The following is a 27,585-nucleotide window of genomic DNA, read 5'->3' as shown; positions in this document are numbered from 1 at the left end:
TTGTGACTATCAACTCCCAGGGACTTGTTGTGGGTTGACACAGCTAGAAGAGGTAGAGGTTGGCCTTCGCCTAATCTAAATCTTCACAATCACAGATTTCTATCTCTAGCTACAGCTGACTGAGTACTACAGTCAACATTTGCATAATATATATCCATTACTACTCCCAATTCTGCAGATTTTATTCATCCCATTACCAATGAGGACATGAATCTTACCATGAGGACAATGAAGATAGTAATACCTCCAAAATGGTAGTTGGAAATTAAACATTAGCTTGCCTGACCTGAAAGCTTATGTTCCTTGGCTCTACTTTGTGAAATTCCTGGGGGACAGTACAGGTCTGGATTTAATAAATATGCATTAAATGCCTACACTGCACAAGATACATGACATTCAAACATCTCTCATGTTGGCTTCTGGTGGGCAATGATATTTGAAAGCAGGTGCATCTCTAAAATGAACAAAGAAGAGAATGAAGTGTGTAAAAACTTTTAGGGGTTATCATATATACTGGCAAAGTTCTTTCCAACAGTTCTTTCTATTTACCCCTGATGGGATTTAAAAGCATAACGGGCTCTCCATTTGTTTTTATTTTTTAAATAAATTTATTTTTTATTGGTGTTCAATTTGCCAACATATAGAATAACACCCAGTGCTCACATGCATGCATGTGCATACACACACACACACACACACACACACAACACACACACACAGAGTTATACAGTTACATTTGGAGAAATTTGAAGATTTAAGATCATACACAATTTAGTCCTGGCTAATTAAATGATGTTAAATCACAAACCAACAGTTAGTGGAAAACAAGTGTTTGTCCTTTCACCCCCAGTCAGATGAATTTTCTTGGCTTTTTCCCATCTTTTTTTTTTTAACTCCTTACCCAATTACAATGTAAAACTGGCTCTGAACGTTCTTGGCTTTGCTCCCCATGTGATAAGGAGTCCACTTATCTATTTCTGAATTTCAGTGCTTCCCAGGACACTGCTGATTATTTTCTAAGCTTTCCATACCTAGCCACTCTGTTACCAGCAAAATCAGCTTCCCTAAACCAACACACCATGTCAGAACCTATGTCTGGTTCATTCCTTTGGAGGAAGGAAGAAGATAAACAGAGCAACCACGTAAGAAATGATAATTTGTTAAATCTTTTCTCTACAAGGCACAACCCACTCCTCCAGAAGATTAGATGAGGCAATTTCCTTGGAAGTCTTTAAACTATGCCACATTCATGAGTTACTGGTTATCACCATGGAAAATTCAGCCAGGACAAGGTTGGCCATAGGCATTATATTTCGATCATTTCTCAGGGTCTAATTTTCCCTGACAAAGCAAGTAAGGGAGAAAAGTTGCTAATGTTCAGCTAATAGGCCTATTTAATAGGCAGTGAAATGCAGTAATGTCAGTTTCCAGGAGTCAAAAAATGTTCAGTAGAACTGCTGATTTAAAACCGTTCTGAGGAAATATTAGATGAAGCATTTGGCAAAACAAGATGACGTGTTTGAAAAAGGTGTTAGTAGGGAAAAGCTCCCAGTTTGAGAAATATCTAATGGGAAGAGATTAATCCTGAAACTAAGAATCTGACTTCTATTACAAAGCTAACTTACCAATAAATATGGCAAAAATAGGAAATGACTTAGGCTATCAAAAGAAGATGTCTTGAAAGGCCTGCCACAGGGCCACTAATTCAAGTACCTGAGATGAATTTACTTGGCCTTAGAAGTTTTTATTTGTTAATAATAGACTTGGCTGTATATAGCATATAAAGTCAGATGCATCATTAATATCTTAGACTGAATTAATGTATCAGATCTTTCCTGAAATACAGGATTTTGTATGACTGAAATCTGTTTTAATTCTGCTGGGAAGAGTAAAAATACAGGGAGGCGCTGAATACTGCAAGGGAGGGCTATGGATACTCAGCTATTAGAAATGACAAATACCCACCATTTGCTTCAACGTGGATGGAACTGGAGGGTATTATGCTGAGTGAAGTAAGTCAGTCGGAGAAGGACAAACATTATATGTTCTCATTCATTTGGGGAATATAAATAATAGTGAAAGGGAATATAAGGGAAGGGAGAAGAAATGTGTGGGAAATATCAGAAAGGGAGACAGAACGTAAAGACTGCTAACTCTGGGAAACGAACTAGGGGTGGTAGAAGGGGAGGAGGGCGGGGGGTGGGAGTGAATGGGTGACGGGCACTGGGTATTATTCTGTATGTTAGTAAATTGAACACCAATTAAAAAAAAAATATCTGTTAAAAAAAAAAAAAAAAGAGAGCCTTGTAGAAGGGTACAGAGCAAAAAAAACAAAAAAACAAAAAAAAAAAACAAAAAGAAAACAAAATTAAAGGGGCTTGAACTACACAAATATCCTTATAATACATGCATTACTTTTTTCCCAGTAAATACAATACAGTACTGTAAGTGTATTTTCTCTAATTTTTTAATAATATTTTTTTCTGTAGCTTACTTTATTGTAAGAATACAAGTATATAATACGTATACCAAATATATGTTAAATGTTTTTTGTCTTTTTTTAATAAATTTATTTTTATTCGTGTTCAAAAAAAAAAAAAAAAAACAAAGCACCCAGTGCTCATCCCGTCAAGTGCCCACCTCAGTGCCCGTCACCCAGTCACCCCCACCCCCCGCCCACCTTGCCTTCCACCACCCCTAGTTCGTTTCCCAGAGTTAGGAGTCTCTCATGTTCTGTCTCCCTTTCTGATATTTCCCACTCATTTTTTCTCCTTTCTTCTTTATTCTCTTTCACTATTTCTTATATTCCACAAATGAATGAGACCATATAATGTTTGTCCTTCTCCGACTGATTTATTTCACTCAACAGAATACCCTCCAGTTACATCCACATCGAAGCAAATGGTGGGTATTTGTCATTTCTAATGGCTGAGTAATATTCCATTGTATACATAAACCACATCTTCTTTATCCATTCATCTTTTGATGGACACCGAGAATATATTATTTTAAAAGAACACTTGCAAAACAAAAAAAAAAAGCAGAGCCTAGACACTAGATAATCATCAGCCCATAAAACAACTCCATGAGGATTAGAAAAAGAAGACATACCTTTTATGAAACACTTTACTTCTGTCTCTCAGAATACTGACATAATGCACTGCTCTGGTTAGAATAAAACCCTCTACTGCCATCTGACAGAGAATTTTTATAAAATACATGCAAGCTTATGACAGATACTGGGTGTATGGTGCCCTTAAAGATGTGCACTAAACTGCATGCTCACCCTAACTGGGTGGCCTGATGGTGTTCACTGAGGAGTTCTTTGGCCTGATTCTCCATTTTGCCCAGGATGCTTTTTTCATCTTACTCTTCCAAGTCACATAGAAGCATCTTTTTTGTCTTGATGCAATGGTAAAAAAATTGAGCAAAAAAATTAGTTTATCAGCCTCTCCCATAAGAAAAGACATAAGCATCTAAAACGTAGAGGCTTCCTATCTTTTTTCTATATTAGAGAAACTGATTTAGAATCTGTAGGTGACTTACAATCTGCAGATTTGAGTGTTACCTCAGCTATGTGTCACCTTTCTGCCAGGTGAATGTCTACAAGTCACTGTACCTCTGAGTATTCAGTATCCCCAGCCTATGCACCTCATACCAGAACCCTGATCCTGAGAACTTGGAAGCACTTGCAAAGCTGCTGGAATGAACCACACATTACACACACACACACACACACACACACACACACACACGGTAGTTGCCACACCAACATGTTCTCCTCTGATTCCTAATTACTCATTAATCAGACTTATTTGAGCACCTGTTACCAAACCAGGCTCTATGTCAGATGTTGAGGTATAAGTATGAAGAAAACTGTACCTGTATATTTAACTTGTATTTTTTTGCCAGACCAAATGTTATCTGAGAGTAAAGACCTTATATTAAGTTTATCTCTGCAACACATAGTTGCAGAACAGCTCCATGACCATCAGGTGTGTAAAATGAGATTTTTTCTGAGCTAAGGAATTTTAAGAATAAATCTGTGCATATGGCCATAAACATGATAGCTTATATCACAAAGAGTCACTCACAAGGGACACAGGACTCCTGGCTTGGTGATGATGACTCACTTGCAGAAGGAATTGGAATTTAGACAAGTGACACTTCATAGGAACAAATCCTGTGACAAGATTGTCAAAATAGTGACAATAATTGCAGAGTGGCTGCACCAGTTTACATTCCCATCAATAGTACAGGAGGGTTCCCCTTTCTCCACATCATCTCCAACATTTGTGGTTTCTTGCTTTGTTTATTTTCCCCATTCTCACTGGTGTAAGGTGGTATCTTATTGTGGTTTTGATTTGTATTTACCTGATGGCAAGTGATGCGGAGCATTTCCTCATGTGCTTGTTGGCCATGTCTATGTCTTCCTCTGTGAGATTTCTGTTCTGTCTTTTGCCCATTTCATGATTGGATTGTTTCTTTGGTGTTGAGTTTAATAAGTTCTTTATAGATCATGGAAATTAGCCCTTTATCTGATACATCATTTGCAAATATCTTCTCCTATTCTGTAGGTTGTCTTTGAGTTTTGTTGACTGTTTCTTTTGCTGTACAAAAGCTTCTTACCTTGATGAAGTCCCAATAGTTCATTTTTGCTTTTCTTTCTCTTGCCTTCATGGATGAATCTTGCAAGAAGTTACTGTGACCAAGTTCAAAAAGGGTGTTGCCTGAGATCTCCTCTAGGATTTTGATGGAATCTTGTCTTACATTAAGATCTTTCATACATTTTTGAGTTTATCTTTGTGCATGGTGCAAGAGAGTAGTCTAGCTTCATTCTTCTACATGTGGATGTCCAATTTTCCCAGCACCATTTATTGAAGAGACTGTCTTTTTTCCAGTGGATAGTCTTTCCTTCTTTCTTGAATATTAGTTGACCATAAAGTGGAGGGTCCACTTCTGGGTTCTCTATTCTGTTCCATTGATCTATGTGTCTCTTTTTGGGCCAGTGCCACACTGTCTTGATGACCATAGCTTTGTAGTACAACCTGAAATCTGGCATTGTGATGCCCCCAGCTATGGTTTTCTTTTTTAAAATTCCCTTGGCTATTCGAGGTCTTTTCTGATTCCACACAAATCATAAAATAATTTGTTGCAACTCTCTGAAGAAAGTCCATGGTATTTTGATAAGGATTGCATTAAACGTGTAAATTGTCCTGGGTAACATTGACATTTTCACAATATTAATTCTGCCAATCCATGAGCAAGGAATATTTTTACATCTCTTTGTGTCTTCCTCAATTTCTTTCAGAAGTGTCTGTAGTTTTTAGGGTATAGATCCTTTACCTCTTTGGTTAGGTTTATTCTTAGGTATCTTATACTTTTGGGTACAATTGTAAATGGGATTGACTCCTTAATTTCTCTTTCTTCAGTCTCATTGTTAGTGTATAGAAATGCCGCTGACTTCTGGGCATTGATTTTGTATCCTGCGATGCTGCCAAATTGCTGTATGAGTTCTAGCAATCTTGGGGTGGAGTCTTTTTTTTTTGGGGGGGGGGTGGAGTCTTTTGGGTTTTCTATGTAGAGTATCATGTCATTGGCGAAGAGGGAGAGTTTGACTTCTTCTTTGCCAATCTGAATGCCCTTAATGTCTTTTTGTTGTCTGATTGCTGAGGCTAGGACTTCCAGTACTATGTTGAATAGCAGTGGTGAGAGTGGGCATCCCTGTCTTATTCCTGATCTTAGGGGAAAGGCTCCCAGTGCTTCCCCATTGATAATGATATTTGATGTGGGCTTCTCGTAGATGGTTTTTAAAATGTTGAGGAATGTTCCCTCTATCCCTACACTCTGAAGAGTTTTGATCAGGAATGGATGCTGTATTTTGTCAAATGCTTTCTCTGAATCTATTGAGAGGATCATATTGTTCTTGTTTTTTCTCTTGCTGATATGATGAATCACATTGATTGTTTTATGAGTGTTGAACCAGCCTTGTGTCCCGGGAATAAATCCTACTTGGCCATGGTGAATAATCTTCTTAATGTATTGTTGGATCCTATTGGCTAGTATCTTGTTGAGAATTTTTGCATCCATGTTCATCGGGGATATTGGTCTATAATTCTCCTTTTTGGTGGGGTCTTTGTCTGGTTTTGGAATTAAGGTGATGCTGGCCTCATAGAATGAGTATGGAAGTACTCCATCTCTTTCTATCTTTCCGAACAGCTTTAGTAGAATAGGTATGGTTTCTTTTTTAAACGTTTGATAGAATTCCCCAGGGAAGCCATCTGGCCCTGGACTTTTGTGTCTTGGGAGTTTTTTGATGACTGCTTCAATTTCCTCCCTGGTTATTGGCCTGTTCAGGTTTTCTAGTTCTTCCAGTTCCAGTTTTGGTAGTTTGTGGGTTTCCAGAAATGTGTTAATTTCTTCTAGATTGTCTAATTTATTGGTGTATAGCTGTTCATAATATGTTTTTAAAATTGTTTGTATTTCCTTGGTGTTGGTAGTGATCTCTCCTTTCTCATTCATGATTTTACTAATTTGAGTCTTTTCTCTCTTCTTTTTTAATAAGGCTGGCTTATGCTTTATCTATCTTATTAATTCTTTCAAAGAACCAACTCCTGGTTGCCCTATTTTTTGGCATATAGCTGCTAATAATATCTTTAAAAAATCGTTTGTGTTTCCTTTGTATTCGTGGTGATCTCTTCATTTTTCATTCGTGATTTTATTAATTTGAGTCTTTTCCATTTTGTTTTTAATAAGGCTGACTAATAATTTATCTATCTTATTAATTCTTTAAAAGAACCAACTCCTGGTTTTGTTGATCTGTTCCACAGTTCTGTTCTCTATTTCATTGAGTTCTGCTTGAATCTTTATTAACTCTCTTCTTCTGCTGGTTGTAGGTTTTATTTGCTGCTCTTTCTCCAGTTTCTTTAGGTGCAAGGTTCGCTTGTGTATTTGAGTTTTTTCCAGTTTTTTGAGGGACGCTTAACTTGTGATGTATTTCCCTCTCAGGACTACTTCTTTCTGATCCCAAAGATTTTGAACGATTGTATCTTCATTCTCATTAGTTTCCATGAATCTTTTTAATTCTTCTCTAATTTCCTCATTGCCCCTCTCATCTTTTAACAGGATGCTCTTTAACCTCCACATGTTTGAAATCCTTCAAAATTTCTTCTTCTTATTTAGTACTAGTTTCAATGCGTTCTGGTCTGAAAATATGTGGGGACAATCTCAATCTTTTGGTATTGGTTAATACCTGATTTGTGTCCCAGTATGTGGTCTATTCTGTAGAAAGTTCCATGTGCAGTTGAGAAGAATGTGTATTTAGTTGCATTTGGATGTAAAGTTTGGGAAGGGAAACAGGCATTCAGATCCAGGAGATAGATTTCTGAAAATATTTGTGAAATCCATCTGGTCCAGTGTATCATTTAAAGCTCTTCTTTTTTTTGGAGATGTTGTGCTTAGAATATCTATCAATTACAGAAAGCACCGTATAAAGTCTCTGAGTATTAGTATATTATTATCGAAGTATGCCTTAACTTTGGTTATTAATTGATTGATATACTTGGCAGGTCCCACATTTGGGGCATAAATGTTCATGATATTTATGTCCTCCTGTTGGATAGATCCTTTAAGTGTGATATAGTGTCCCTCTTCACCTCTTACTACTGTCTTTGGGATAGTTTAATTTATCTGATATGAGGCTTACTCCCCCTGCTTTCATGAGGATGATTTGAATGGTAAATGGTTCTTCAACCTTTCATTTTCAGGCTGTAGGTGTCCTTCAGTCTAAAATCAGTCTCTTTTAGACAGCCAATTGATGAGTCTTGCTTTTTTATCCTGTCTGAAACCCTGTGCCTTTTTTTTTTAATTTTTATTTATTTATGATAGTCACACAGAGAGAGAGAGAGAACGGCAGAGACACAGGCAGAGAGAGAAGCAGGCTCCATGCACCAGGAGCCCGATGTGGGATTCGATCCCGGGTCTCCAGGATCGCGCCCTGGGCCAAAGGCAGGCGCCAAACCACTGCGCCACCCAGGGATCCCACCCTGTGCCTTTTGATGGAATAATTTAGCCCATTAATATTCAGAGTTACTATTGAAATATATGAATTTAGTGTCATCATAATACCTATTCAGTCCCTGTTTTGTGCATTATTTCTTTGGACTTCTTTCTTTCACAGAGTCCTCCTTAACATTTCTTGCAGAGCTGGTTTGGTGGTTACATATTCTTTCAGTTCCTGCCTGTCTTGGAAGCTCTTTATCTCTCCTTCCATTCTGAATGAGAGCCTTGCTGGATAGAGTATTCTTGGCTGCATGTTCTTCTCATTTAGGACCCTGAATATATCCTGCCAGCCCTTTCTGGCCTGCCAGGTCTCTGTGGAGAGGCCTGCTGTTAACTAATACTTCTCCCTATAAAGGTTAGGGATTTCTTGTCTCTTGCTGCTTTAAGGATCTTCTCTTTATCTTTGGAATTTGCAGGTTTCACTATTAAATGTTGAGGTGTTGAATGGTTTTTATTGATTGGGGGTGGCGGTGGGAAAATCTTTTTCCTGGATCTGAATGCCTGTTTCCCTTCCCAAATTAGGGAATTTCTCAGCTATGAAATGTTCAAATACACTTTTTGGTCCTCTGTCTCTTTCAGCATCCTCTGGAACCCCAATTAAACGTGGATTTTTCCTTCTGAGGCTGTAATTTATTTTAACCTTTCCTCATGATTTTTTAATGTTTTTTCTCTTTTTCCTCATCTTCCTTCCTTTCCATCAACTTGTCTTCTATGTCACTCACTCTTTCTTTTACCTCATTAACCCTGGTCGTTAGGACCTCCTGTTAGGATTGCATCTCATTTAAGTGATATTTAATTTTGGCCTGTTTGATCTAAATTCTGCAGTCATGAAGTCTCTTGAATCCTGTAGGCTTTTTCCAGAGCCACCAGTAGCTTCATAATTGTGCTTCTGAATTGGCTTTCTGACATTGAATTGTAATCCAAATTCTGTAACTCTGTGGGAGAGAGTACTGTTTCTGATTCTTTCTTTTGTGGTGGGTCTTTCTAGTCTTGACTTCTTTCTAGTCATTTTGCTCAGTGCAGAGTGGCTAAAAACACGTTTTACTGGAAAAAGGAAGGAAAAAAAAGTGAGAAAAAGTGGAAACAGACAAACAACCCCCGCAAAGTATAAAAAACAAAAACAAAAACAATAAAAACAAGGAGGGGTATCCTCTGGTTCTATATACTGTAAATCCGTCTACTTTTCCTGGAGTTTTCCAATGCTGTTCGGTTGAGAACTTGCTCTTCCCCTGTCCTTCCAGCTGGTGTTCTGGCGGAGGTGCCTGCTGTGCTGATTCTCAGGTGTGTGCACCTGGGGGAGCTGCCTCGCCCCCTGCCAGGTGCATGGCTCAGTGGGAGCTATTTATCCTGAGGCCCCTGTTCCCTGGTGGCCCTGTTCCATCCACACACAGGGTAATGCCAGCAGGAACAACCACACTGTCGGTGACCAGCTCTCTAGCTCTCGAGTCAGCTCCCACATTAAGTACCACAGGCACACTCGGCAGTGGCCTGGGTGCTCCGGGGGCACTGATCTGCACAGCTTGGGGGCGCCCAGTGGCAGTGTTGTCCTCACTGTCCTGTGCCCTCCCCAACTCTACCTGTCCCGCGGAGAGTGCAGGATCCTGGGAAGTGTCTCCCACGCTCTGGGATCTGGGGCCTGTGCTGCTGGAATTGTGCTCCCAGGGCCATGAAATCTCCTCCACGTGGAGGCACCCCTGAGCTTTTCTGGAGGCCCCATTGGGTGTAGCTCCAGCCCTTTTCGGAGCTCGTCCCACAATCTGTGGTGCTGAGCTCTTCCCTGGGATGCACTTCCTCTCTTAGTGACCCCAGAAACCTGGGGGCTCTACTGCCCCCCTCTGATCCTGCCCCACTTCACTGCGAATGCCTTTCCATCCAGGAAGATTTTTAAAATTCCTGCTTCTCCGGGACTGGGCTCTCCTGTCCTGGAGGCATTTGCTGCCCGACCTTAGCCCAGTTCCTTAGGGGGCCTCTCCCCAATTGGATTATTTTTATTTTTTTTTTCTGTCTTCCTACCTTGTTAGAAACATGAACTCTTCTCTCTGTAGCATTCCAGCTTTAAATCTCAGGCCGAATTCATAGGTTTTCAGGATGATTTGAAAGTTATCTAGTTAAGTTGGTGGGGACAGGTGACTTGGGGACCCTACTCTTTCACCATCTTGCCCCGCCCCCTCCTGATAATGTTTTTACATGGGATCTTTTTAATATTTCATTTTCAAATTATTGCTAATGAAAAGTACAATTAATAATAATTAATATAACTATTAGTGCTAATTATATAAAACATGTTGACTTTCAGCAATCTTGCTAAATTCCTTATCTGTAGACTTTTTTTTTTTAGTGTAATCATGTTTTCTGGGAATAACAAGAGCTTTATTAATACTACTTTCCAAACCTTATATGTAACAAATATTTTACTTTTGGAATAATTTTAGAAAAAGTTGCAAATATAATATCAAGATCACCTATCCACCTTCCTCTAAAGTTAAAATCTTCCATAACTATGACATATTTATTGCAACTAAGAAACCAATAGTATGTTATTGTTGATTAAAATCTAGACTTTGTTCAGATTCCACCAGATTTTATGCCAATGTTCTTTTTCTGTTCCTGGATCTAATTCAGAATATGATATTATATTTACTTTTTTCAGTTTTTTAAAATTTTTATTTATTTATTTATGATAGTCACAGAGAGAGAGAGAGAGAGAGAGAGAGAGAGAGACATAGGCAGAGGGAGAAGCAGGCTCCATGCACCGGGAGCCCGACGTGGGATTCGATCCCGGGTCTCCAGGATCGCGCCCTGGGCCAAAGGCAGGCGCTAAACCGCTGTGCCACCCAGGGATCCCCTTTTTTCAGTTTTTATTTTAATTCTAGTTAGTTAACATGCAATGTTATATTAGTTTCAGGTGTACATATAGTGATTCAACACTTCCATACCCTGTGCTCATCACAAGTGCCTTCCTTAATTCACTTCCTTCACCCATCCTCCCACCTACCTTCCTTTTGTAACCATCCATTTGTTCTCTACACTTAGTTTCCTTGATATCCCTTGGTCCATGACAGTTTCTTAACCTCTCGTGGTCTTTTATGACATGATAGTTTCATGACCTGACTGGTAAGTCAGATGTTTAGTAAAATGTTCTTCAACCTGGATTTGTCATATTTTTATTTCATTATATGGGTTTATGAGTTTTGGGAAAGAATTCCACAGAAGTTAAGTTCTCTCATCATTATATTACATCAAATGTACATGATATCAACCCGATCTACAATTGATGATGTTAACCTTGATAATTTTGTTAAAGTAGCTCTCACTAGGCTTTTCCACTATAAAAATATTCTTTCTCCTTTTTCAATACTCCATTTTTTGGACATGATTCACTAAGACCAGTCCATGCTCAAGATGGAGGACAGGAATGGACATTAAGGTCCACTTCCTAGAGAAGACAGTAACTATTCATAATACTTGAAATACTTCTGTAAAGATTTATCTCTTTCCCTAACTTATTTACTTATTTATTTAATAATTTATAACAGTGTAGACTAATGTATATTTATTTTATATACTGGGTTGTAATCCAACACTGTGCTATTTCTTTTGTTTTAGATTGACATTGGTGTCTTTTTGATGTGCCTCCATCCTTTTAGTTTTTAAATCACTTCCTTGATTTCAGGTACTACAAGATACTCCATGCAATCATTATATGTTTTATGGTTATCTCTTGCCTCAGTGCACAGGCTAGAATCTCCAGTATGATTTTGAATAGCAGTGGCAATAGTGGGCTTTTATTCTAATCTCAAGGAAGCTCTTAAGATATTTTCATATTCAATACAAAATAACGTATCTGATTAAGAAAGTTTTCTGTATTTCTATTTTTTAGTTTTTTAAAGACATGATTAAATAGTTCAAATTTTATTTTATTTTTTTAATAATAAGTTTATTTTTTATTGGTGTTCAATTTGTCAACATACAGAATAACACCCAGTGCTCATCCTGTCAAGTGCCCCCCTCAGTGCCGGTCACCCATTCACCCCCACCCCCCGCCCGCCCTTCCCCTTCCACCACGCCTAGTTCGTTTCCCAGAGTTAGGAGTCTTCATGTTCTGTCTCCCTTTCTGATATTTCCTACCCATTTCTTCTCCCTTCCCTTCTATTCCCTTTCGCTATTATTTATATTCCCCAAATGAATGAGACCATATAATGTTTGTCCTTCTCTGATTGACTTATTTCACTCAACAATAGGTCAAATTTTAAAAACAAGATGAAAAATTTTCTTTTAACATGTATAATTATGTTAATTTATTTTCAATTATTAAACCAACCTTGAATTTCTAAAGGAACTTAATTTGATCATGATATGTTTTTCTTTGTGTGTATATCAGTAGATTATGTTTGCTAATTCCATTATTTTCATTTATTTTTAAATTGTTTTCAAATGTTTTTTCTTTCAAGAGTTTCAGTAACTTTTTATTTATTTTATCTTGTAAAAGATTTTATTTATTTATCCATGAAAGACACACAGAGAGAGGCAGAGACATTGGCAGAGGGAGAAGCAGGCTTCCTGCAGGCAGCCTGATGCAGGGTTCAATCCCAGGACCCGGGGATCATGACCTGAGCCAAAGGCAGATGCTCAGTGGTTGAGCAATTAAAATGTATTTTAATTATATATTCATAAAATATAATATTGTTATATAGAAAAAATAAAAGAAAAATGAATGAGAGAATGATATAACAAATTTCATTAGCTCATCACCCAGGTTCAGAAATTATAAATTCATACTAAAATGTCTTTTCTGAAATCCCATAAATCCTCTTAACATGAACACACATGCAAAATTATGTTTATATAAACTGCAGAGAATTTTTGGCCTTTTAATTAATTTAGTTGAGAATAGCTTTTTTCTATTGGGTTATTTTCCTTTTCATAGGAAAAGCTATGACTTGTAGCCTATATTAGGTTCAAAAATAGCTGTAAATTTACATTGGCCTTTCCTGAACAGCCTATCTAAAATAACATCTCCTGTCAAGCTCTGTATTCCCTTACTTGCTTTATTTATCTCTAAGGCACTTGCTAAAATCTGAGTCTTATTAATATATTTATTTGTTTATTAATTATTGTCTGTCTTCCATATGAAATAAGGCTATTGTCTGAGTTGTTTCCTACAGATTTTCCAGTCACCAGAACAGCATCTTGTACATAACAGACATTCAATAAGTATTTGTTGGATGAACTAATTTATTTGTACTACATAGATATGCTAATCTGCATATACTAAGGTCTTATCACTTATTTCATATATATCTAATTTTTATAAGTTTATGATACCTTTTGGTGTACAGGTGTATTTAATTTTAATGCTGTCAAACTAATAAATATTTTCTTTTATGATTGTTTACTTAAAATCTGTCCCTATCCTGAGAATATAAAAAAAATTCTATATGTTTTTGTAAGGATGTATTTATTTTTTTTAAAGATTTATTTATTTATTTATGATAGACATAGAGAGAGAGAGAGAGGTAGAGACACAGGAGGAGGGAGAAGCAGGCTCCACGCCGGGAGCCCGAAACGGGACTCGATCCCGGGACTCCAGGATCACGCCCTGGGCCAAAGGCAGGCGCCAAACCGTTGAGCCACCCAGGGATCCCCTGTAAGGATGTATTTAATTTTGCATTTCACAGATTTTTCTATCTGATACATTTTTATAGATGGTGTCTATCAGAAATCTTCATTTTTTCCTAAATGGATAATCTGGATCAATTTTTTTGTTTGAATTTTTTTTGAATATTAAGCAGTTTATTTTTTTGAAACATATATATTTTTTATTTTTTTAAAATGTTTTATTGGAGTTCAATTTGCCAACATACAGTGTAACACCCAGTGCTCATCCCATCAAGTGCCCCCCTCAGTGTTGTTCAATAATTTATCTTTTGCCTATTGATCTGCAATGCCATTTCTTCACATTTGAGGTTGTATTTTCTTTTAGTCTATTTGTTGTCTCTATGCCATGACCATACTGTTTTAATTTCCATAGCTTCATTATAGGCTTTGATAGGTTTTAGCTAGTCAGTGCCCACAGACTTTGATTCCTGTGTTAGGGGTCCCCACTCAGTTACTGTTTATTACAGTAGAAAGGTACAGATTAGAATCATTAAAGCAAAAGGTACGTACAACAGAGTCCAGCAGTAGCTAGGCATGAGCTTCCAGTTGTCCTTTCCCCATGGAGTTACAAAACATTACTTAGTTCTTCCTTAGGCACCAGAAACCTTTATATGTAATAAGATGTGAATAGAATATTGTCAACTGGGAAAGTTTACATAAGCTTTGGTGTCCAGGGTTTTTATTGGTGTCAGTAACATAGACATGAACAACCCACATGACTGACCTTAGGTGCTCAGTCTCCAGTGGTCTCACCCCTCTGAAATCAAAGTGATACCATATGGCCCAAAGCTCCAAGCATACAAAAACAAATGTTCACTGTGAATCACAGTGTTAGCATGTACCATCTGGTACCGTAAGTGTACAAAGACATACTAGGCAGCCAATTCCAAGGGCTCAGAGGAATATTCGTGGTTTGGGTATTCAGGCTGCCAAATTAACCCTTTACTGCAGTTCTTCTTATTCAAAATTATTTTAATTTTTCTTGGCCTTGTGTTCATCCATATGAATTTTAGATTCGTCCTTTTGAGTTCAATGAAATATCCTGTTGGGATTTATATTTGAATTACATTGTATTTAATGATTAAATATCTTTGTGATATTTAGATCTCTAAAGCAAAAACTTCATTTTATTTTTTATTTATTTTTGTCTTGACAGAAAATGCTGTACATATTTCTCCACAAAGTATAGCATATGTATGTTACATTTATTTTTAGGTATATAATTTTCTTGTGGGTGTATTAAATTATATACTATAATTTTTTATTGAGGATATTTGCATACCTTTTTATAAGTGAGCTTGGTCTGTAATGCTTTGTTTTTATACTTATCCTGTATTTCTCTATTCCTTTTTATTTCATTCTACTCTCTAGAACAGATAATGTAAGACTTAAAAGTATCTGTTTTCTAAATATAACTTTTTAGCAACATAATTTGGTACTTTTATTTTTCATTTTTAAGTATTGATTTAATTAATTTAATTTAGTAGGTTTATTAAAGCTTTCTACGTTATGTAATTATTTAAGATATTTTTCTAGGAAATAGGTCACTGAAGTTTCAAATTTATTCTACCAATTTATATTTCCTTGTAATTTATATACTTTTTAAAAGTATCACTATGCATATAAAGATTTTTAATCTAAAGGTTAATCATTGGTGCCCTTTCTCTATATAAGGGTATAGGGCTAAGATTTTTCTATTAGACTTTTAAAACATTCAACTTTGGTTTTGTCTATCTTTACTTTTAAATGTTTATCGTCTATTTTTATATCACTAATACCACCTATCTTATTCATTTCATCCATCTAATATTTCCATTTACTTTTTATTATTACTTATTTTAAGTTCCATGTTATTTGCTTTACATCCTTGATGTGACCTTTTCACTTCTGTTTAGTTCTAAAGAACTGTGGTAGTGTTGGTGGGCATGTATAGCCACTGTGGAAAACAGTATGAAGTTTCTTCAAAGAATTAAAAATATAATTACCATATGATCCAATACTTTCCCTACTGGGAATTTATCCAAACAAAATGAAAATACTAATGCAAAAAGATACTTGCACCTCTTTGTTTATTGCAGCATTCTTTGCAATACCTAAGATGAGGAAGCAACATAAGTGTTCATTGATGAATGAATAAGAAAGATGTAATATATATATATATATATATATATATATATATATATATATAAACATGAATGGACCTATAGGGTATTATGCTAAATGAAACAAGTCAGACAGAGTAAGACAAATCCCACATAATTTCACTTATATGTGGAATCTAAAAAATGAACAAACAAAAAGTAGAATCAGACCTATAAATACAGAGAACAAACTGATAGTTGCCAGAAGGGAGGTGGGAGGGTAGATGGACAAAATGGGTGAAACAAAGTGGGAGATACAATCTTCTAGTTATGAAATGAATAAGTCATGGGAATAAAAGGCATAGTACAGGGAATACAGTCAATGATATTGTAATAGCATTGTATAGTGACAGATGGTCACCATACCTTCAGGTAGTGAATGTATTTATTCCTTTTTTTAAATAGGTATTAAATGTTTTTTTTAACTGGAGTTAAATTTGCCAACATACAGAATAACACCCAGTGCTCATCCTGCCAAGTGCCCCCCTCAGTGCCCATCACCCAGTCACCCCCAACCCCCCCACCCACTTCCCCTTCCACTACCCCTTTTTCATTTCCCAGAATTAGGTGTCTTTCATGTTTTGTCACCCTCACTGATATTTTCACTCATTTTCTCTCCTTTCCCTTTATTCCTTTTCACTAGTTTTTATATTCCCCAAATGAATGAGACCATATAATGTTTGTCCTTCTCCGACTGACTTATTTCACTCAGCATAATACCCTCCAGTTCCATCTACGTTGAAGCAAATGGTGGGTATTTATCATCTCTAATGGCTGAGGAATATTCCATTGTATACATAAACCACATCTTCTTCATCCATTCATCTTTCGATGGACACCGAGGCTCCTTCCACAGTTTGGCTATTGTGGACATTGCTGCTAGAAACATCGGGGTGCAGGTGTCCCGGCACTTCATTGCATCTGTATCTTTGGGGTAAATCCCCAGCAGTGCAATTGCTGGGTCTAGGGCAGATCTATTTTTAACTCTTTGAAGAACCTCCACACAGTTTTCCAGAGTGGCTGTACCAGTTCACATTCCCACCAACAGTGCAAGAGGGTTCCCCTTTCTCCACATCCTCTCCAACATTTGTGGTTTCCTGCTTTGTTAATTTTCCCCCATTCTCACTGGTGTGAGGTGGTATCTCATGGTGGTTTTGATTTGTATTTCCCTGATGGCCAGTGATATCAAATGTTTAAAACTTAATTTGCCTTTAACTCAGCAAAACTGCATCTTAGAGGCCACATGAAAGTAATGAAAATGAGAGCTTTGTGGGAGTGTCCACTTGAAGGGATTCAGGGTAGAAATGATCTAGACTCACGAAAATGGTAAAAGCTTCAGCGACAGAAATGCTCTTTCTCTACCCATAATTCACCTGGGGGAGAATGTCCATGAATGTAATAAAGTCTTTGGTCTTAATTTTTCCCTCAATTGACAGGAGCAACCTCAGACTGGACAAAAAGTCTAGAAATACAGTGAATTTAGGGAAGTCTTTCACACATCAAACCATTCTTCCAGTACCAGAGAATTCACGCTGGGGGAGACTGCTATGAATGCCATGAGAATGGAAAATCCTTCTTCCAGCCCACTCACCTAATCATGCCTGAGAAAATCTATTGTGGGGACAAAACCTACGCTTGTAACAAATGTGAGAAATCCTTCAGATACAGCTCCGACCTAATCAGGCATGAATATTCTTTTTTTTAAAAAGATTTTATTTATTCATGAGAGACACACAGAGACAGAGAGAGGCAGAGACATAGGCAGAGAGAGAAACAGGCTCTATGCAGGGATCCCAATGTGGGACTCAATCCTGGAACTCCAGGATCACGCCTTGGGCTGAAGGCAGACACATAACCGCTGAGCCACCCAGGCATCCCTATTTATTCCTAACAATGCTTTTTACCTTATGGTTTAATTAGCTTGCTGCTAACTTGTGGTGATCATAGCATAATGTATAAACTTATAGAATCACTACGTTGTACACATGAAACTAATGTAACATTGTGTGTCAACTATACTTAAATAAAAAATAAAAATAAAGTGGTAGTTTTAAGATATGTCTACAACATATTTGGCATATCTTCCATCAAAAGTCAGAATCTAACCTCCTTCCCTATGAATGTGAGCTGCTGAACTTAATGAAGAGCTGGTAACAAATAAAATGCGGTGGAAATGATGCTGAATGGCTTTAGTTGCAAGGTCATGAAAAGGATGGCTTATGCCTGGGTCTCTCTGGATCTTGGACCTCCCCGTTTCTGGAAGAAAGCAGCCATCATCTTGAGAGAATGCTTATGAAGCCCTGTGGAGAAGCCCATATGGATTGGAATCAACACATCAGCACCTACTTCTCAGAAAGGTGAGTGAATTGCCTTGAAAGTGTATTCTTTAGTTCAAGTGAAGTCTTCAAAGGACAACATCTGACTACAGCCTCATGAAAGCTGTCAGCCAGAATCACATAATCAAGTTGCTCTCAAATTTCTGATACACTTCCAAAGAAATAATAAAACATTTTTGTTTTGAAATCACTAAGTTTGGGGGATGACCTATTATTCAACAATAAATTACTAACACACTATATTTGCATTATGCTTTATTATTACCAAATAATTTTGACCAATGAATAATCTAGAAGTATTTTTAAAATTTAACACATAAGTTTTGGTCGTATTTTTGGTTTTGGTTTTCATTTGTATCACATTGTAGTTGAAGAATGTTGGATAATAAGGTCTATATATGTATTGTACCTATAGTATATAATCAATTTTTATAAATGTTCCATGAAAAAATAAAATATATATTCCATGAGTGAATAAAAAAATAAGTAATTTCTAATTACTTGTTGAAGGGTTAAACATTGGCTCATTGGACAAATACGTGATCACTATAATTACTTGCCTATTTATTTATTTATTTATTTATTTATTTTGTAATTCTGACTATAGTTGATTTTGTGTTATTAGGTACAAATAAGTTTAATGTTATTATCTATTTCACATGAATTGTATATTTGTCTTTATTTTTACTGAAATATTTTGTCTCTTTATATTTTATGCATATTTACTCTTGACAACAATCTAATGCCACAAATATCCAGTCCAAATTTCTCTTTCTATTATCATCTGTTTTATGCAATTACTCTCTTCCTCAATCGTGGGGGAGAGAATTCTGCACTAGGGTTATGGAGTGATCAAATATGTGAGGGTTACACTCATGTGTAGTTCATGTGTAGAGTAAACAAGCATGGTTTATGGGACCCAGGTTTGTAGTAATAAGAGGGTGGGGTGACACCTAATTTCTGTGCCTGGTACCCAGGATAAAGAGAGTTATTTGTTCAGAAGATCATCCAGGGAGAAGGATTGTTAAAAGGAATTGCAATTTGGCCTTTTGAGATCCTCCAGATTTTTTTTAATAAATTTATTTTTTATTGGTGTTCAATTTGTCAACATACAGAATAACACCCAGTGCTCCTCCCATCAAATGCCCCCCTCAGTGCCCATCACCGAGTCACCCCCACCCCCTGCCCACCTCCCCTTCCACCACCCCTAGTTCGTTTCCCAGAGTTAGGAGTCTTCCATGTTCTGTCTCCCTTTCTGATATTTCCCACTCACTTTTCTCCTTTCCCCTTTATTCCCTTTCACTAATTTTTATATTCCCCAAATGAATGAGACCATATAATGTTTGTCCTTCTCCGATTGACTTATTTCACTCAGCATAATTACCCTCCAGTTCCATCCACGTTGAAGCAAATGGTGGGTATTTGTCGTTTCTAATGGCTGAGTAATATTCCATTGTATACATAAACCACATCTTCTTCATCCATTCATCTTTCGATGGACACCGAGGCTCCTTCCACAGTTTGGCTATTGTGGACATTGCTGCTAGAAACATCGGGGTGCAGGTGTCCCGGCACTTCATTGCATCTGTATCTTTGGGGTAAATCCCCAGCAGTGCAATTGCTGGGTCTAGGGCAGATCTATTTTTAACTCTTTGAAGAACCTCCACACAGTTTTCCAGAGTGGCTGTACCAGTTCACATTCCCACCAACAGTGCAAGAGGGTTCCCCTTTCTCCACATCCTCTCCAACATTTGTGGTTTCCTGCTTTGTTAATTTTCCCCCATTCTCACTGGTGTGAGGTGGTATCTCATGGTGGTTTTGATTTGTATTTCCCTGATGGCCAGTGATATCAAATGTTTAAAACTTAATTTGCCTTTAACTCAGCAAAACTGCATCTTAGAGGCCACATGAAAGTAATGAAAATGAGAGCTTTGTGGGAGTGTCCACTTGAAGGGATTCAGGGTAGAAATGATCTAGACTCACGAAAATGGTAAAAGCTTCAGCGACAGAAATGCTCTTTCTCTACCCATAATTCACCTGGGGGAGAATGTCCATGAATGTAATAAAGTCTTTGGTCTTAATTTTTCCCTCAGTTGACAGGAGCAACCTCAGACTGGACAAAAAGTCTAGAAATACAGTGAATTTAGGGAAGTCTTTCACACATCAAACCATTCTTCCAGTACCAGAGAATTCACGCTGGGGGAGACTGCTATGAATGCCATGAGAATGGAAAATCCTTCTTCCAGCCCACTCACCTAATCATGCCTGAGAAAATCTATTGTGGGGACAAAACCTACGCTTGTAACAAATGTGAGAAATCCTTCAGATACAGCTCCGACCTAATCAGGCATGAATATTCTTTTTTTTAAAAAGATTTTATTTATTCATGAGAGACACACAGAGACAGAGAGAGGCAGAGACATAGGCAGAGAGAGAAACAGGCTCTATGCAGGGATCCCAATGTGGGACTCAATCCTGGAACTCCAGGATCACGCCTTGGGCTGAAGGCAGACACATAACCGCTGAGCCACCCAGGCATCCCTATTTATTCCTAACAATGCTTTTTACCTTATGGTTTAATTAGCTTGCTGCTAACTTGTGGTGATCATAGCATAATGTATAAACTTATAGAATCACTACGTTGTACACATGAAACTAATGTAACATTGTGTGTCAACTATACTTAAATAAAAAATAAAAATAAAGTGGTAGTTTTAAGATATGTCTACAACATATTTGGCATATCTTCCATCAAAAGTCAGAATCTAACCTCCTTCCCTATGAATGTGAGCTGCTGAACTTAATGAAGAGCTGGTAACAAATAAAATGCGGTGGAAATGATGCTGAATGGCTTTAGTTGCAAGGTCATGAAAAGGATGGCTTATGCCTGGGTCTCTCTGGATCTTGGACCTCCCCGTTTCTGGAAGAAAGCAGCCATCATCTTGAGAGAATGCTTATGAAGCCCTGTGGAGAAGCCCATATGGATTGGAATCAACACATCAGCACCTACTTCTCAGAAAGGTGAGTGAATTGCCTTGAAAGTGTATTCTTTAGTTCAAGTGAAGTCTTCAAAGGACAACATCTGACTACAGCCTCATGAAAGCTGTCAGCCAGAATCACATAATCAAGTTGCTCTCAAATTTCTGATACACTTCCAAAGAAATAATAAAACATTTTTGTTTTGAAATCACTAAGTTTGGGGGATGACCTATTATTCAACAATAAATTACTAACACACTATATTTGCATTATGCTTTATTATTACCAAATAATTTTGACCAATGAATAATCTAGAAGTATTTTTAAAATTTAACACATAAGTTTTGGTCGTATTTTTGGTTTTGGTTTTCATTTGTATCACATTGTAGTTGAAGAATGTTGGATAATAAGGTCTATATATGTATTGTACCTATAGTATATAATCAATTTTTATAAATGTTCCATGAAAAAATAAAATATATATTCCATGAGTGAATAAAAAAATAAGTAATTTCTAATTACTTGTTGAAGGGTTAAACATTGGCTCATTGGACAAATACGTGATCACTATAATTACTTGCCTATTTATTTATTTATTTATTTATTTATTTATTTTGTAATTCTGACTATAGTTGATTTTGTGTTATTAGGTACAAATAAGTTTAATGTTATTATCTATTTCACATGAATTGTATATTTGTCTTTATTTTTACTGAAATATTTTTGTCTCTTTATATTTTATGCATATTTACTCTTGACAACAATCTAATGCCACAAATATCCAGTCCAAATTTCTCTTTCTATTATCATCTGTTTTATGCAATTACTCTCTTCCTCAATCGTGGGGGAGAGAATTCTGCACTAGGGTTATGGAGTGATCAAATATGTGAGGGTTACACTCATGTGTAGTTCATGTGTAGAGTAAACAAGCATGGTTTATGGGACCCAGGTTTGTAGTAATAAGAGGGTGGGGTGACACCTAATTTCTGTGCCTGGTACCCAGGATAAAGAGAGTTATTTGTTCAGAAGATCATCCAGGGAGAAGGATTGTTAAAAGGAATTGCAATTTGGCCTTTTGAGATCCTCCAGATTTTTTTTAATAAATTTATTTTTTATTGGTGTTCAATTTGTCAACATACAGAATAACACCCAGTGCTCCTCCCATCAAATGCCCCCCTCAGTGCCCATCACCGAGTCACCCCCACCCCCTGCCCACCTCCCCTTCCACCACCCCTAGTTCGTTTCCCAGAGTTAGGAGTCTTCCATGTTCTGTCTCCCTTTCTGATATTTCCCACTCACTTTTCTCCTTTCCCCTTTATTCCCTTTCACTAATTTTTATATTCCCCAAATGAATGAGACCATATAATGTTTGTCCTTCTCCGATTGACTTATTTCACTCAGCATAATTACCCTCCAGTTCCATCCACGTTGAAGCAAATGGTGGGTATTTGTCGTTTCTAATGGCTGAGTAATATTCCATTGTATACATAAACCACATCTTCTTCATCCATTCATCTTTCGATGGACACCGAGGCTCCTTCCACAGTTTGGCTATTGTGGACATTGCTGCTAGAAACATCGGGGTGCAGGTGTCCCGGCACTTCACTGCATCTGTATCTTTGGGGTAAATCCCCAACAGTGCAATTGCTGGGTCGTAGGGCAGAACTATTTTTAACTCTTTGAGGAACCTCCACACAGTTTTCCAGAGTGGCTTCACGAGTTCACATTCCCACCAACAGTGCAAGAGGGTTCCCCTTTCTCCACGTCCTCTCCAACATTTGTGGTTTCCTGCCTTGTTAATTTTCCCCATTCTCACTGGTGTGAGGTGGTATCTCATTGTGTTTTTGATTTGTATTTCCCTGATGGCAAGTGATGCGGAGCATTTTCTCATGTGCTTGTTGGCCATGTCTATGTCTTCCTCTGTAAGATTTCTGTTCATGTCTTTTGCCTATTTCATGATTGAGACCCTCCAGATTTTAGATGTCAAGGTGACATGTGTTGATCTTAGGCCTTACACCAAACATCTTTTGCTTGCTTATATTTACCATATTACTAAAATATTTAGACTTATTTCAATCATTCTATTGTATGCTATATATTACCTTAGTTTTCTGTTTTTGTTTATTTTTCATCATGCCAAGTGTACTCTTTAATCACCATCCACTATTTCCCCATCCCTTCCCATCTCCCCTCTGGTAATCATCAGTTTGTTCTCTATAGTTAAGAGTCTGTTTCTTGGTTTGTCTATTTTTTACCCTTTGCTCATTTGTTTTTTTTTTTCTTAAATTCCACATATGAGTGAGATCATATGGTATCTGCTTTTCTCTGACTTATTTTGCTCAGCTTTATACTCTCTTGCTCCATCCATGACATTACAAATGGAAAGATTTTATTATTTTCTATGCCTGAGTAATATTCCAGTGTGTGTGTGTGTGTGTGTGTGTGTGTGTGTGTGTTTATATATACCTCATCTTCTTAATCCATTCATCTATTGGTGGACCTGTGGGCTTCTTCCATAATTTGGCTACTGTATTTAATACAATTAACATAGGGGTTAGTGTACCCTTTCAATTATTTTTTTTGTATTTTCAAAAATTTTTATTTAAAGATTTATTTGTTTGTTTTATAAAGAGAGAAAGAGAGAGAGAATCACAACCAGAGGGACGGGCAGGAGAGAGGAAGAGAGAGAAACAGATTCCCCTCTGAGCATGGAGCCCAATGTGGGGCTCAATCTCATGACCCTGAGATCCTAATCTAAGCTCAAATCAAGAGTCAGTTGCTTAATTGACTGAACTACACAGGTGCCCCTAGGGTTTTTGTATTTTTGGTAATCACAATCCACTATTGTGATTACCAGATTGTGTGGTACTTTTGATACCACACTTTTGAAAATTTTGATAGGGATTTCTTTAAATGTGTAGATTGCTTTGGGCTCTGTCTTTGTTTTTTTAATATCTTTTGTCAAATACTTATAGATTCCATTTTTAAATTCTTTTAGATTTTAATAGATATACTTAGCTTTATAGTCTTAAACCAACCAGTTAGTAAGAGCAATTCAACAACCTTGGGACCCAAGAATTTTGATCAACTCCCTTTCAACTTCCATATTTTTCATATATGGGATTTTAGCTCTACCTGGTTTTTATATATCTAAGTTAGTAATTGCTGTCCTTATGATAATTATCATTATTTTGTATCCTCATTCTGTTGGAAAGATGGGTGGAAGATTTTCCCCTTCACAGCTGCTTTGTGTGTGCTTCTGCCAGATGCCTGTGGTAGACACAGTGATTTCCATCCTACTATCCTTTCAGAGATAAAGAGCTCATTGCCCCTGAGACTGGCAGTGCCACCAGCAGACAGTGCTTAGTTGTCAGTTCCCTTCTGCCATTGCCCTACCATCAAAGGTTATGAACATCCAGAGACTGGGCATCTCAGGGTATTATAGGCCATACTTCTTGCCCTACTCAGAATAATATATAAATGCCATCCAATCTTTAGAAGCCCTTGCAGGATTGGCTGAGGTTTGTCTTTCTGCTCAGCCTTGCCTTGTTTCCCTCATTTTAGGTGTAGTTTTCAAGAGCCCTCTCTAATAAATCTTCTGCATGTTAATTTCAGAGTCTGTTTTTCATGACAGCGCTGCAGTGTAATTATCAGACAGGAAGCAATTTCTAACAGTGTCTTAGCTTGTGTACCCCCGACCATAAGGATAGTATAAATTCAGGCACAATTATACTGGAAGTGTCAACATTTGCCTACCAATTCTTAGGGGAGACTTTGTTTTATCCCCCCAAACCTGTGATCAGATAGCTTTCTGTTGTTTCCCTAAACCCATGGGAGGTTCAATGTTTTTCTGTTGTTGTCTTTATTTATTGGGGAGATGTCGGCATGTAAAGCAGCCTCACTAGGTATAATTTCTATGTGATTCAACCCAAAGCACCATCTTCTCCCATAAGATAAAGGCATCACTGGGATCTATTTATGTCTTTACTGTTGTGGATTACAGTTCTTCTTAAACTATGGCCTTGGAGATTTGTTGGGAATTCAGTTATCCTTTAATTTTTTTTTTTTTTTGCTGCAATACTCCGTATTTTTAAATGTTATTCACTAGAGATATATTAAATTATCTGGTCTACCGTATTGCTGTGAATGAACATCTTCTCATCATAAATGGTATGAGCATTTGTTTATGTGTTGATTTCTTGTAAGTTTGGATTGTACAAATAATCCTTTCTGAGGTCTACCTTTGTATGAACTTGTGTAATGAGGATTCAAAGCAGAAAAGCATAGAACCTCTCACTCTACAGTCAGAAAGTCCTCCAAATGCAGAGAGCTTTGATAATTCCTGAGCAGCTAATCTGTGTATCTTGAAGACATCTGTCTAGCTGAACACATATACTTGAAGAAATCAGGTGCATAGGTTCATTTAGTTAAGGAATTCTAACTACACCGTACTTTTACATTCATTCATTCATTCATTCATTCATTCCCCCTGTAATTCTAGAACCTGTCTCAAGGTCTGCTGTCAATGATGGTTCAACATATATATTTTGATGAATAAATTTAAGAAGTGATTTTCCTTATTCTGTACTTTCTTCCAAAGAGTGAAGAGACAACAGACATTAACAAGTTTATTGGAATAGAATTGGCTATATTAAATATATTTTCTACACCAGATAGAAGAATGAGAATAAGAGAATAAGCTCCAGGGTGTTAGCAACTGATAGATTTCAGTGTTATTAGTGGATGAACTTCATTTCTTGCAAAGGAGAACATCACAATTAACACTTGTTTCTGTCTGAGACTTGAAGCAGTACAAAAGTGGCTACTCCCAACCGTCAGGAATTCTCCAGGATATTATTCATGCAGTTTTTTTTAAATTTATTTTTTATTGGTGTTCAATTTACTAACATACAGAATAACCCCCAGTGCCCGTCACCCATTCACTCCCACCCCCCGCCCTCCTCCCCTTCTACCACCCCTAGTTCGTTTCCCAGAGTTAGCAGTCTTTACGTTCTGTCTCCCTTTCTGATATTTCCCACACATTTCTTCTCCCTTCCCTTATATTCCCTTTCACTATTATTTATATTCCCCAAATGAATGAGACCATATAATGTTTGTCCTTCTCCGACTGACTTACTTCACTCAGCATAATACCCTCCAGTTCCATCCACGTTGAAGCAAATGGTGGGTATTTGTCATTTCTAATAGCTGAGTAATATTCCATTGTATACATAAACCACATCTTTATCCATTCATCTTTCGTTGGATACCGAGGCTCCTTCCACAGTTTGGCTATCGTGGCCATTGCTGCTATAAACATCGGGGTGCAGGTGTCCCGGCGTTTCATTGCATTTGTATCTTTCGGGTAAATCCCCAACAGTGCAATTGTTGGGTCGTAGGGCAGGTCTATTTTTAACTGTTTGAGGAACCTCCACACAGTTTTCCAGAGTGGCTGCACCAGTTCACATTCCCACCAACAGTGTATGAGGGTTCCCTTTTCTCCGCATCCTCTGCAACATTTGTTGTTTCCTGCCTTGTTAATTTTCCCCATTCTCACTGGTGTGAGGTGGTATCTCATTGTGGTTTTGATTTGTATTTCCCTGATGGCAAGTGATGCAGAGCATTTTCTCATATGCATGTTGGCCATGTCTATGTCTTCCTCTGTGAGATTTCTGTTCATGTCTTTTGCCCATTTCATGATTGGATTGTTTGTTTCTTTGGTGTTGAGTTTAATAAGTTCTTTATAGATCTTGGAAACTAGCCCTTTACCTGATATGTCATTTGCAAATATCTTCTCCCATTCTGTAGGTTGTCTTTGAGTTTTGTTGACTGTATCCTTTGCTGTGAAGACAGTGTGGTACTGGCACAAAAACAGACACATAGATCAGTGGAACAGAATAGAGAATCCAGAAATGGACCCTGAACTTTATGGGTAACTAATATTCGATAAAGGAGGAAAGACTATCCATTGGAAGAAAGACAGTCTCTTCAATAAATGGTGCTGGCAAAATTGGACATCCACATGCAGAAGAATGAAACTAGACCACTCTCTTTCACCATACACAAAGATAAACTCAAAATGGATGAAAGATCTAAATGTGAGACAAGATTCCATCAAAATCCTAGAGAAGAACACAGGCAACACCCTTTTTGAACTCGGCCATAGTAACTTCTTGCAAGATACAACGAAGGTAAAAGAAACAAAAGCAAAAATGAACTATTGGGACTTCATCCAGGATATTATTCATGAATAATGACCTTCCTCAATAATGAGTGGCACTTCTCAAATGGACCATAGAATGCTTTTCTTTAACTTTAAAAATACTTAGAAATAGTGTTTGCCTGAATTGCTACACAGCACAATGTCTTTTGCCACTAACTCAAGAGTATCTTTGCACTAAAAGATTGTT

The sequence above is a fragment of the Canis lupus genome, chromosome 3, assembly GCF_011100685.1.
Source record: "Canis lupus familiaris isolate Mischka breed German Shepherd chromosome 3, alternate assembly UU_Cfam_GSD_1.0, whole genome shotgun sequence".
Taxonomy (NCBI): Eukaryota; Metazoa; Chordata; class Mammalia; order Carnivora; family Canidae; genus Canis; species Canis lupus.
This window is presented reverse-complemented; position numbering follows the sequence as displayed.